The sequence below is a fragment of the Macaca mulatta genome, chromosome 19, assembly GCF_049350105.2.
Source record: "Macaca mulatta isolate MMU2019108-1 chromosome 19, T2T-MMU8v2.0, whole genome shotgun sequence".
NCBI lineage: Eukaryota > Metazoa > Chordata > Mammalia > Primates > Cercopithecidae > Macaca > Macaca mulatta.
This window is the reverse complement of record NC_133424.1, coordinates 24,324,877-24,338,604: the sequence shown is the minus strand read 5'-3', so window position 1 is coordinate 24,338,604 and position 13,728 is coordinate 24,324,877. Positions and strand designations below refer to the sequence as shown.

General features: G+C 39.9%; 1 protein-coding gene and 1 pseudogene across 9 annotated transcripts in view; one reads left to right on the top strand and one right to left on the bottom strand.

The window, feature by feature from the left end:
• ZNF91 (zinc finger protein 91) overlaps nucleotides 1-13,728 on the top strand; it is a 61,205-nt gene that overhangs the window by 3,061 nt on the left and 44,416 nt on the right. The window contains exon 1 of one of the 8 annotated variants that reach the window (XM_077977109.1): nucleotides 12,628-12,936. The exons of the other annotated variants lie outside the window; for them this stretch is intronic. The gene's annotated coding sequence lies outside the window, so the exon portion shown is untranslated. Of the gene's footprint in view, nucleotides 1-12,627; nucleotides 12,937-13,728 lie in introns of those variants that run through there. 8 annotated transcript variants of the gene reach the window in all.
• On the bottom strand, nucleotides 6,776-10,861 carry LOC144336630 (cdc42 effector protein 3-like; annotated as a pseudogene). The gene has a single exon (XR_013408811.1). The product of XR_013408811.1 is annotated as a cdc42 effector protein 3-like (transcript).

Below are 13,728 nucleotides of genomic sequence, written 5' to 3'. Positions count from 1 at the left end.
TGACTATTTTATTTATTTATTTATTTTTTGAAATGGAGTTTCACTCTTGTCACCCAGGCTGGAGTTCAGTGGTACAATCTCAACTCATTGCAACCTCTGCCTTTTGGGTTCAAGTGATTCTCCTGCCTCAGCCTCCTGAGTAGCTGGGATTACAGGCGTTTGCCATCACACCCGGCTAATTTGTGTATTTTTAGTAGAGATGGGGTTTCACCATTTTGGCCAGTCTGGTCTCCAACTCCTGCCCTCAGGTGATCCACCCACCTTGGCCTCCCAATGTGCTGGAATTACAGGCATGAGCCACTGTGCCCAGCTAATTGTTTACTACATGATTTTTGATACAAATAATAACATAATACATTTATAGTCTGGAAGGAATAAATACATTTGCTTTTCTTACTGAGGTGTAAGATGTAAGCACCTTAAAATTTTCTTCCCTTGTATGAACACTGTTTGCGTAATTTTGCTGAATTATTCTACCACCTAGTTATAGTTTCAAAAACCAAGTTAATAATTCTGACATAGAAATTAAAGCTTAAGCCCAGTGACTCCAAGCTAAGCCTAATTTTAAAGGCCCAGTTAGTTCCTTTTGGGGAGCCTCCCCTGCAGATGTCCTAGCCTGCTCACCCCAGCTATGGAAGAAGCCTCTTTACTGAGAGAATCTACAGAGCCCTGGAAAGCTGGCAACCCACACGCAGATGCAGTTAAGGTTAATGTAAAAGGGTATTAGGAGGGTCTTGCTGAAGATGAAGTTATTGTTTTGAGGCAGTTTCTAGACTTTTTCAAATAAAAGTTAGATACATGTAAAAAATTGAATTTCAAAGGAGTATTGCAACAGGAGGAAGTAGCAACTATAAGATTTTCAAAGATTGAAAAGATTAGGCAGACAATGACTTTTATTTTTCCTAGGGAAAAGCAAACAGGATTAGTAATGAGGTAGGAGGGGAATGTTTACATGGAGGGTAATAAAATCAGATTTTAGATCAGAGAACGTTTTACCCTGAGGTCAGCATGTTCTTAGGATAAACATAAAATGGGGTTGTATGGTAGCTCAGCCTGAGATTAGCTCAAAGTTCAGGAGCCTGTGGGAAGAAAATATACTTAAGTTCAGTTTGATTAAGAAGTATTTTATGTTTACCACTGGAGACAAAGTCAACTGATTTTTAATGAGAAAAAGGAGAAAATGCGCAAAGCATTTTTCTGGCTGTGTGATAGGTAAGAAAAGAGAGCAAAAAAATAGTTGCTGTCAAGGTTTCAGAGAAAAGGGCATACTTTATACACTGTCAACAGTTTACATTAATTCAACCATTGTAAAAAGCAATGTGGCAATTTCTCACAGAACTAAAAACAGAATTACCATTTCACCAAGCAACCTCATAATTGGGTATATACCCAAAGAAATATAAATTATTCTGTCTTAAAGACACATGCACAAGTGTGTTCACTGCAGCACTATTCACAATAGCAAAGACATGGAATCCAGTTGAATGGCTATCAATGGTAGACTGGATAAAGAAAATATGGTATGATCAGGCACAATGGCTCATGCCTTTAATCCCAGCACTTTGAGAGGCCAAGACAGGTGGATTGCCTGAGCTCAGGAGTTTGAGACCAGCCTGAGCAATATGGAAAAATCCCATCTACAAAAATGCATCTCTAAAAAAAATACAATAAGAAAAATTAGTTAGGCATTGTGGCACACGCCTGTGGTCCCAGCTACTTGGAAGGCTGAGGAATGAGAGTATTGCTTGGCCCACCACGATGGCTTATGCCTGTAATCCCAGAACTCTGGGAGGCCAAGGTGGGTGGATCACCTGAAGTCAGGAGTTCAAAACCAGCCTGGCCAACATGGTGAAATCCCATCTCTACTAAAAGTACAAAAATTAGTCAGGCATGGTGGTTTTGGGCATCATAATGAAAAGCGTTTTTTGTTTGTTTATTTGTTTTGTTTTTTTCCCCATAAAGTGTTTTTGGAGAATACAAAAGATAGAGAATTTTATTAATCATAGCTCTTTATCATCTATGTACTTCATCTTTTTCCACCTTTATTCTTGGTCTCATATTTTTTTCACTTGATTTTGTTGGGGTTGTACCTTTTTTTTTTTTTTTTGAGATGGAGTTTTACTCTTGTTGCCCAGGCTGGAGTGTAATGGCACAATCACAGCTCACCGCAACCTCCGTCTCCCAGGTTCAAGCGATTCTCCTGCCTCCATCTCCCGAGTAGCTGGGATTACAGGCATGTTCCACCACACCCAGCTAATTTTGTATTTTTACTAGAGACAGGGTTTCTCCATGTTGGTCAGGCTGGTCTTGAACTCCTGATCTCAGGTGATTCACCTATCTCAGCCTCCCAAAGTGGTGGAATTAGAGAAGTGAGCTGCCACACCTGTCCTGGGTTGTATCTTTTATGTGAAAATGGTAAATATAACTACAGTGTTCTGCTGAGTTCTGTGAGTAGCTCTATCAAATCAGTACGTTTCAGTAACATTATGGGAGTCCCCAGTTTTTAAACAGTATCTCAGAAGCATAGATGAGCTTACAGAGTTTGTGACTGGCATCTGCAGTGAGGACAGTGTTGTGAGACTGAGCCCTGAATCAAGGTCTGTGCTGACTCTTGGTGGTGTCAGAATTCAAGTGTTAGACAATAAGTTGGTGTTGGAGAATTGCTTGGTGTTCACAAACTCTACAGATTGGGTGCTAGAAGAAAGCTATCACAGACTCCTGGATTAGAATAAACCTCTGGGTGTCCAGGAATGAGAGGCTGTGCTCTCCTCTACACAGTCTGTCACACTATCCCTTGTTCAGTGATTCCAGCTCCCCTTCCATAGTGACAGAGAACCTAAAACTTAGAGGAAGGGAGCTGTGATGGCAGATCCCCTTTTGCCACAGCTGCCACCACAAGATTTTTACCCACTAACTAATATACTCACTAGACATTAATGTGTCCACACCTCTCCCAGGACAGTGAACCACACTCAGGAATTTTACTACAGCATTTTTGATCCTAGTGTTTTTTTGCCAAAAACTTATATAGAAGTGTCTCCAAGTCTCCTGGCGTATTCCCACCTCCAGACACTGAATCTGCAGCAGCAATCTGTTCTGTCAACCAACCTAGGGTTCTGGACCACCTGTTCATAAACTCATCTGGCTGCATGGACCCAGAAATAAATCAAGTGCCACTATCTGTAGCACAAACTGGTCCTTCTACCTGGACTGCACTCTTCCCCACCCAGGGAGTTTTTTTTAACTTCTGCTTTTGGTTTAGGGGTACACGTGCAGGTTTGTTATACAGCTAAAATTGTGTCATGGGAGTTTTGTGTATAGATTATTTTGTAATTAAGGTACTAAGTATAGCACCAAAGAGGTATTTTTTTCTGACCCTGTTTCTCCTGCCACCCTCCACCCTCAACAAGGCCTCAGTGTCTGTTGTTTGTCTCTGTGTTCATGTTTTTATTATTTAGCCCTTACTTATGAATAACCTGCATTTGGTTTTCCATTTCCGCATTAGTTTTCTTTCTTTCTTTCTTTCTTTCTGGTTTTCTTTTTTTTTAGACAGTTTCACTCTTGTCACCCACGCTGGAGTGCAATGGCGCGATGTTTGGTTACTGCAACCTCCGCCTCCTGGATTCAAGCAAACAATTCTTCAGCCTCAGCCTGCTAAGTAGCTGGGATTACAGGTGCCCGCCACCATGCCTGGCTATTTTTTATATTTTTTAGTAGAGACGGGGTTTCACCGTAATGGCCAGACTGGTCTCCAACTCCTGACCTCAGGTGATTTGCCCGCCTCGGCCTCCCAAAGTGTTAGGATTACAGGCGTGAGCCACTGCGTCTGGCCTCTGCATTATTTTTCCAAGAATAATGGTCTCCAGCTTCATGTTGCTGTAAAGGGCATAATCTTGTTTTTGGTTATTGTTTTCTGTTTGTTTGTTTTTTATGACCACACAGTATTCCATGATGTTTATGTATCATTTATTTTTATTTTTTTTTATTTTAGAGACAGGGTCTCACTGTTGCCCAGGCTGAAATGCAGTGGCATGATCGTGGCTCACTGCAACCTCCACCTCTCGGGTTCAAGCAATTCTCCTGCCTCGGCCTCCTGAGTTGCTGGGATTACAGGTGCCTGCCACCACGTCTGGCTGATTTTTGTAGTTTTAGTAGAGACGGGATTTCACCATGTTGGCCAGGCTGGTCTCGAACTCCTGACCTTAAGTGATCTACTCACCTCCAACTCCCAAGGTGCTGGGATTACAGCATTGTGCCCGGCCCTTTTTTTTTTTTTTTTTTTTTTTTTGAGACAGTCTCACTCTTGTTGCCCAGACTGAAGTGCAATGGTGCCATCTCAGCTCACTGCAACCTCCTCCTCCCGGGTTTAAGCAAATATCCTGTCTCAGCCTCCCGAGTAGCTGGGAGTACAGACACCCACCACTACCGCGCCGACTAATTTTCATATTTTTAGTAGAGATGGGGTTTCACCATGTTGGCCAGGCTGGTCTTGAACTCCCGACCTCAGGTGATCCACCCACCTTGGCCTCCCAAAGTTCTGGGATTACAAGCATAAGCCATCGTGGTGGGCCAAGCAATACTCTCATTCCTCAGCCTTCCAAGTAGCTGGGACCACGGGTGTGTGCCACCATGCCTAACTAATTTTTCTTATTGTATTTTTTTTAGAGATGGGATTTTTCCATGTTGCTCAGGCTGGTCTCAAACTCCTGAGCTTAGGGAATCCATCTGCTTTGGCCTCTCAAAGTGCTGGGATTACAGGCATGAGCCATTGTGTCTGATCATACCATATTTTCTTTATTCAGTCTACCATTGATAGGCATTCAAGTGGATTCCATGTCTTTGCTATTGTGAATAGTGCTGCAGTGAACACGCTTGTGCATGTGTCTTTATGACAGAATAATTTATATTTCTTTGGGTATATACCCAATTATGAGGTTGCTTGGTGAAATGGTAATTCTGTTTTTGGTTCTGTGAGAAATTGCCACAGTGCTTCTTACAATGGTTGAATTAATGTGCACTCTTAACAGCAGAGTATAAGTATTCCCTTTTCTCTGAAACCTTGACAGCATCTACTTTTTGACATTTTAATAGCCATTCTCACTGGTGTGAATGGTATCTCATGGTTTTTCTTTGCATTTCTCTAATGATTATTGATGAGCATTTTATTACATGCTTGTTAGCCAAATGTTTGTCTTCTTTCGAAAAGCATCTTTTTCATGTCTTTTGTTTACTTTTTAATTAGGTATTTTTTTCTTGTAAGCTGTTTAAGTTTCTAATGGATTCTGGATATTAGACCTTTGTCAGAAGCATAGTTTGCAAATATTTTCCATTATTCTGTAGGTTGTCTGTTTACTGTGTTGATAGTTTCCTTTTCTGTGAAGGAGCTTTTTAGTTTAGGTCCAATTTGTCAATTTTTGCTTTTGTTGTAATTGCTTTTGGTGTTTTCATCATGAAATTGCTGCCAGTTTCTATGTCTAGAATGGTATTTCTTCAGTTATCTGCCGGGTTTTTTATAATTTTAAAATTAGCATTTCAGTCTTTAATTAATCTTGAGTTGATTTTTGTGTATGGTGTAATAAAGGGGTCTAGTTTTAGTCTTCTGCATAGTGCTAGCTGGTTATTCCACAACCATTTATTAAATAGGGAATTCTTTCCACAGTTCCATTGTTACTTTTGTTGAAGATCAGGTGGTTGTAGGTGTGTGGCATTATTTCTGGGCTCCCTATTCTGTTACATTCATCTATGAGTTTGTTTCTGTACCAGTTCCATGTTGCTTTGTTTACTGTAGCTCTGTAGTATAATTTGAAAACAGGTAATGTAAAGCCTTCAGCTTTGTTGTTTTGCTTATGTTTACTTTGGCTATTCAGACTCTTTTTTGGTTTTATATGAATTTTACAGTAGTTTTTTTTTTTTAGTTCTGTTAAAAATATTTTGGTCATTTGATATTAAATAGCATTAAATCTGTAAATTTTGGAGGACAGTCTGATCACTTTTAGGATATTGATTTTTTCTATTTATGAGCAAAAAGTTTTCCATTTATGCCATTTCTGACTTCTTTAAGCATTGTTTTGTAATTCTTATCATAGAGATCTTTCCCCTTCCTGGTTAGCTGTATTCTTAGATATTTTATTCTTTTTGCAGCAGTTGTGAATGGGGTTATGTTTATGATTCATATTTGGCTTGAATGTTGTTGATTCGCAGGGATGCTACTAATTTTTTTCCATTTATTTTGCATCCTAAAATTTTTTTTTTTGCCAAAGGCATGTAAAAATGTATTTTTACTTTAAAAAATAACTTAGTTATAGTAATATTTTGCCTGTATCTTACCAACATGTAGCTGACAGTTAAAATTTTGCAATATAGATATAATAAAGAGGGATATATAAGAACTACAGGAAAATCTCCAAAACCCATAAAGTTCAAATGTGAAAACAGAAAAGTTTTAACACTAGAGAATTCGCTATGGTGAGCCCAAGCAATATATAGAAAAGAGTCTAGAAAAAAGGCTGAGGTGTTAAATACATTTTTACTTCCTCTTGCTCAGAAAATGTTGGAGAGCTGTAAAGTTCTTTTTGTAAAGTTTCTTAAGGTGACTCGCCCAGCCCTTCATAGCTAGTGCCAATCCTGGCCAACCCAGATTTCTTGTGTGTCTGCAAACAATGTGTGAGCCAAACAGCACCAGTGCCTGCTGAAAATGGGTTCTGACTGACGGATTTCCTCGTTTTGCCAAGACAGGATTTTTTTTTTTCTAAATTGTTTTTGCAAACAACGCATAACAGGCTAAAAAGAAATACTTTATAAGAATATTATTTTAGAAAACCCATCACAAAACTGCAAATACAGCTTCGGAAGCCCTTCTGTTCAACTGTGGTTAGTTTAGTTTGTTTTTGTACCTTCCACTCCAAAGGAGATAAGTTGGCATCCTGTTACTTACTTTTTTCCATGACATTCAGCACCTCATCCAAAAGTGAGGGCCCCATATCAAGCTGCAGGGAGAGGAGGGAACCTGCAAGGTCAGAGAGGGACTCCTCTGACGTACTCTTTCCCTTGATGAGCTCGCATGGCGCGGGATGGGGAAACACGTCTTTGACTGGCCAGTCAGGGTACTATTCGGACAGGCTGGAGGAGTGGCTGTCCCTGCCCTGTCTGGACTGAGAGGCAGAACCGCTGGAGCCCCATGAGGTGTCTCCTTGGTGGACTTTTCCTTTCTCCAAGAGACTGCTTTTCACCTAAGCTTTTTCCTCCATGATGGGCTTGCAGCTAAGCCTTGGCTGCTTTATTGGTCCAAAGGACTCCTATTTGGAATTAAATTTCACCAGTGACAATAAGAGCATTATGAGAGCTTGGGACCCTCCAGTGATCGTGAGGGAGATGGCATTTTTGACCACTGAGGAGGGTGTTTCTGTGAACACAGAGTCTGAGGTGCCGTTTTACCAGAAGAACGTATTATGCCCAGGGAACTGATCCAGATGTGCTTTCTCCTAGTTTCCAGGTAAAAGCTCATAGTTCCCTTGAAGAAAGGAAATATCCCCAAAGACGTCGTGCTTGGCCCTCTTTGCCGATTTGGATGGTGTGGCAAAAGTCTCCAAGAGGGGGACTGATAATATCGGGAGACAGAATGTCTCTCAGTTTAAATTTCTTTCCTTTCTTATCATTAGCTGCTTTCAGGTAAATTGGGGCCTTGGCTGGCATTTTGGAATTTGAGAATGTCTATTTTGCAGTCGGAAAAAAGGGCCACTTTTTTCACAGATGGTATGTTTCTGAAGAATACTTTTCGATAGGAACTGTCACATCATTTTTCTCAAGTGGCTTCAGAAGTGGCTCTAGCTGTGTGTGGTTCCGGCGTGTTGAGCAGTTACCCACAGGGAAGGGAGGCCACCTGAGTGCACTGCCCTGGCCAGGCCGCAGCTCCCCAGGTGCCTCGCAGCCCGGGATTGGTTGGGTATGGAGGGCTGTGTTCTGAAATTATACTGAAGTTATTTGTAAGTTTAAAGAGCTTTTCTGCCAAGACTCTATGGTTTTCCTGATGTAGAATCCTGTTGCCTGCAAACAGGGATAGTTTGACTTCCTCTTTTCCTGTTTAAATGCCTTTTCTTTTTATTGAGGTGGAGTTTTGCTTTGTCGCCCAGGCTGGAGGGCAGTGGCACGATCTTGGCTAACTGCAACCTCCGACTCCCAGGTTCAAGCGATTCTCCTGCCTCAGCCTCCTGAGTAGCTGAAATTACAGGCATGTGACACCACGCCTGACTAATTTTTGTATTTTTAATACTGACGGGGTTTCACCATGTTGGTCAGGCTGGTCTGGAATTCCTCACCTCGTGATTCACCCGTGTTGGCCTCCCAAAGTGCTGGGATTACAAGCATGAGCCGCTGCATCCAGCCAAATGCCTTTTATTTTTGTCTTTTGCCTGATTGCCCTGACCAGGACTTTCAATTTTATGTTGAATAGTAGTGTTAAGAGAAGGCATCTTTGCCTTATGCCAGTTTTCAATGAGGAATGCTTCAAGCTTTTTTTTTTTTTTTTTTTTTCCTTTTTGAGATAGAGTCTCCCTTTGCCTCTCACGCACAATCTCGGCCCACTGCAGCCTCCACCTTCTGGGTTCAAGCGATTCTCCTTCCTCAGCCTCTTGAATAGCTGGGATTACAGACACCTGCCACCATACCTGGCTATTTTTTGCATTTTTAGTAGAGACAGGGTTTTGCTATGTCAGTCAGGTTGACCTCAAACTCTTGACCTTGGGCGATCCACCTACCTTGGCCTCCCAAGTTGCTGAAATTAAAGGAATGAACCACTGTACCCATCTGCTTCCAGGTTTTGTTCATTCAGTATGTTGGGGCTGAGGGTTTGTCACAGATAACTTATTTTGAAGCATATACCTTCAATGCCTAGGTTGTTGAGGATTTTTAACATGAAAGATGTTAAAGTTTACCCAAAAGCTTTTTCTGCATCTGTTGAGGTAATCTTGTGGTTTCTGTCTTTAGTAGTTCTGTTTATGTGATGAATCACATTTACTGATTTGTGTATGTTGAACCAACCTTGCATTCCCAAAATAAATTCTACTTGCTCATAGTGGGTTTGCTTTTGGATATGCTGCTGGATTTTGTCAGTATGTTGTTGAAGATTTTTGTATCATTGTTCAAAGATATTGGCCTGAATTTTTTTGGTTTGTTTTATCTCTGCCAGGTTTTGGTATCATAATAATGCTATTCTTATATAATGAGTTGGTGAGAAGTTACTTTTTCTTAATTTATTAAAATAGTTTTAGTAGAAATAATACCAGCACTTTTTTGTACATCTGGTAGAATCCAGCTATGATTCTGTCTGGTCCTTGGCTTTATTTGGTTCGTAGGCTATTTATTACTAATTCAATTTTTGAGCTTCTTATTCATCTATTTAGGGCTTTGATTTCTTTTTTGTTCATTCTTGGAAGGGTGTATTCCTTAATAATTTTTCATTTTTTTCTAGATTTTCTCATTTGTGTGCACAGAGGTGTTCATGGTAGACTTCAAGATATTTTTGTGGGGTCAGTGCTAATATCTCTGTATGTGTAGTTTGTATAATTTTGAGATTTTTTAATTTCCTGAGGATTTTTTAATTTCTGAGTATGTGGTCAGTTTTAGAGTGGTGATAAGAAGAATGTATGTTATGTTATTTTTAGATGAAGAGTTCTGTAGATACCAATTAGGACTATTTGGTCAAGTGTTGAGTTTAGGTTATAATATTTTGTTAATTTTCTTCTTCAATTATCTATTAGTGCCTGTGGGATGTTGTTGTCTCCCACTATTATTGTGTCAGAATCTAAATCTCTTCATAGGTCTCTAAGAACATGCTTTATTCATCTGAACCTATGAGTTTTATGTAACACCTTTCTCTCTTCTGTTTTGTCTTCCATAAACATTCTTTTGTGCTCTCCCAGTGTGCAAAATTTAGATATCCCAGAGTTCGAGAACATGTTTAGAGACGTGGCTGTTGTAAAAGTAAATATAAATTAGAAATAAGAGACTACAAGTAAGATAAAATATCTTACTAAAATCTCTTTTCTTATAACATTTAGATTATGTGTAGATTTTTATCTCCCTTTTTTTGAAATATATGTAAATCATATTAACAGCTAAATAAACCTTTTGTCTTTTTTTTTTTTTCCTCAGGATTATCTTTATCTGGGACCTGAGATTTAATTGCTTCATTTTTGCTTTGGCAAAAGATTGTTCTTATGATTTTTAGTCTTTTAAAGTTGACACAGATCTGTTCAGAGTAACACTCATTTCAACAGCACACAAAAATTGAGCGTAAAAATAGGATTAAATTTTGCAATATAGGAAAGATACTGAGTAAGTTGACAGAAACCTGATTATCTATGATAATTATTTGCCGGCTAAAGTATTTATACTACTAAAGCAAAAAGAGTTCAGTTTATGGCCGGGCACGGTGGCTCACGCTGGTAATCCTAGCACCTTGGGAGGCCGAGGCGGGCAGATCACCTGAAGTCGGGAGTTATATACCATTCTGACCAACATGGAGTAATCCCGTCTCTATTAAAAATACAAAATTAGCTGGGTATGGTGGCGCATGTCTGTAATCCCAGCTACTCGAGAGACTGAGGCAGGAGAATCACTTGAACCTGGGAGGTGGAGTTTGAGGTGAGCCGAGATCATGCCATTGCACTCCAACCTGGGCAACAAGAGCAAAACTCCCTCTCAAAAAAAAAAAAAAGAGTTCAGGTTTTAAACTGAAGTGTGGAGTGCATTTTCATACCTTTGTTTCTGTTTATTACTTCAGTGCAATTAGCATAGTTATGTGTAATGTTTGTAGACAACCTGCATTCATATACATTCAACTGTATTTACTACAAGAGTATAAAGCCACAATATTTACTTTGAATGAATTCCTTAGTTGTTTTAACATTGTGATTCATACTTTTGAAATGTAGTTTTTCAACTGAATTATAGTTACAGAAAATTTTTAAAAATTCTACATACATTATGAGTAGTATATTAAAATTATTCATAATTACATATTTATATCTAATATCCAAAGAAAATTTACTACCAAATTGTTACAGTAGATATTAGTCTGATATGATTATTAATTTAACCAATAGGGATAGTTATAGGTAAGTATAATTTTAGTGTGTTTAATTTCAGAAATTGGAATGCTGCTATTACAGGACAAATAAAGGCAGGTGATTTGGCCACCCAAAAACTGTAATAACTCTTTAATTAGCTATGTTGCAGGCTCACGTATATTCCATTATATTAATTAACACAGTCAAATTTTAATTTTTTAATCAAAAAGTGCTGGTGGTAGTTGTCAGATATATTTCTATATAGATGCCACATTTAATGGGCAGCAGATTAGAGAGCAGCAGAGATGGAAAAAAAGTCTTTTAAAATTCTACTAATAATATGCCCCCTTTCTTCATAACACTCATGTTTCTCATGCTATGAGTAGCTATGCACTTTGGATACTTAGAGAGAGATTCTTTTTAGAGGAATATTTTCTGGCTGACTTGATCAATCTTATATGTAATCTCAGTTTTTTCTTAAGATGCTTTTAACTTCTTTTTTTTCTCTCAATATCATCTTTCTTGGAATGAGAGCTGTTTTCGTTTCGAATGCTTTGTGTATCTGTTTTAGAAGCCCTATTAGTATCCCATAATGTCTGTGAAAGTTGTGGGCTGTCACAGTGAGAACTCTTAGAGCTATCTCTATCTGGATGCATGCTGGAAATCCAGCAGTATATTTTCCGTGTCACCATTGTAAATAGAAACTGTGGCTTACATAATGCTCATATTCCCATTATTGTGAAGGCTCAATTCTACCCAGGAGGACTGCAGGCTCTCCTTCTGCAGGTCAGGCTTCACTTTTTTTTTGAAATGGATTCTTCCCCGTTGCCCAGGCTGGAGTGCAATGGTGCAATCTCGGCTTACTGCAGCCTCCCCCTTCCAGGTTCAAGGGAGTCTCCTGCCTCAGCCTCTTGAGTAGCTTGGATTACAGGTGCCCACCCACCATGCCCAGCATATATATATATGTGTGTGTGTGTATATATATATATATTTTTTTTTTCACCATGTTAACCGGCTGCTCTTGAACTCCTGACCTCGTGATCTGCCCACCTCGGCCTCCCAAAGTGTTGGGGTTACAGGCATGAGCCACCACACCCAGCCAGGCTTCACTCTTTGATGTGACACTGAAGTGCTCCTGCGGCAATTGTCATTCACCTGAGTTGAGCTGCCAGCCGTGAGCACTGTGCTGTGGGCTGCAGTGGCAGATGGTAGGAAACAAAAGAGGACACTGGCCACCAGAAGAATGGAAGCAGGAGTGTACTAGCCCAGTCCTCAGGGAGTAGAGAGCCACTGCTTCAAAATACAAGTAGCCAAAAAGATAGCACCCTATTCTTTTTTTTTTTTTTTTTTTTTTGAGACAGAGTCTGGCTCTGTCGCCCAGGCTGGAGTGCAGTGGCGCTATCTCGGCTCACTGCAAGCTCCGCCTCCCGGGTTTACACCATTCTCCTGCCTCAGCCTCCCAAGTAGCTGGGACTACAGGCGCCGCCACCACGCCCGGCTAGTTTTTTTTTTTTTTTTGTATTTTAGTAGAGACGGTGTTTCTCCGTGGTAGCCAGGATGGTCTCGATCTCCTGACCCCGTGATCTGCCCGTCTCGGCCTCCCAAAGTGCTGGGATTACAGGCGTGAGCCACCGCGCGGGACAGATAGCACCCTATTCAACCACTTGTAGAAGAGTGAAAGTCTACATTCAGCAGGCAGCTGGCTTCAAGTTGCAAAACTACCTTCTGCCATGAAGATGTGAAAAGCTTATTTTGTCATTGAATATGACCAATTAGCATACAGAGATGGCCTCCCCAGTGACCAGGTGAATTTAGGATGAACTACCTATGACATGGCGCTGTACATTCTTCTACTTGTGAACTAATTATGGTAACCGTCTTTATTTCTTTTCAATCCTTAAGCAGATGGATTGTAATACATGTGACATTCAGATTTAATTGTGTAATGAAACAGTTTTCTTTCTGTTATATTACTGCAGTTTCTGTGGTGCTGAAGAGAATTAATAAAAATTATATTTCCCAAACACTGTGTAGAATTACCAGACATAATATAAACACATAAGGTGCCAACCAAGCTTTACTCTAGAGGGGACTTTCCCTCTCAGGCTTCCAGTCAACTCACAGTTATGCTGTAAAATGCATGCTGTCAACTAAATATGCATGCGGAATTATGTCTCTGCCTATTTGGTAGTTTCATTTTCTATTTAGAATCAGCCTGAGTCTCTCTTGCTGGTTTATTATTGGACCATCAGCCCAGGGTCACTGGAAATGCTTTCACAATCACCAAGGTGTCTTTGAGACATTTGAAAATCTCTCCAGAACAGAATTGTGTCAGACTGACTAGAGTGGTTAATTTTGCTTCTGTCTTAATGTAAAAGAAATGTTTGCTCCCTACCTCATACAAGAGATGTCTTTGGTTGGTACCCAGATGAGAGTTTCTCTAGTTCCCTGGTACTTGAGTGAAAAATGGTGAGGAGGTCTGGAGACTCAAACGAATAAACTAATTGCTTCCAATTCATATATTCATTAGAAAAATAGATGAAGCAGTCATGGTCCCTACCATGCAAGAAATTTTAGTGTAGACTAGCAACTGGATAAGTGGTTTAATTATGCATCATATGGTGGGTACAATAAATAGATGTGTGCAAAAATATGGGCTTTA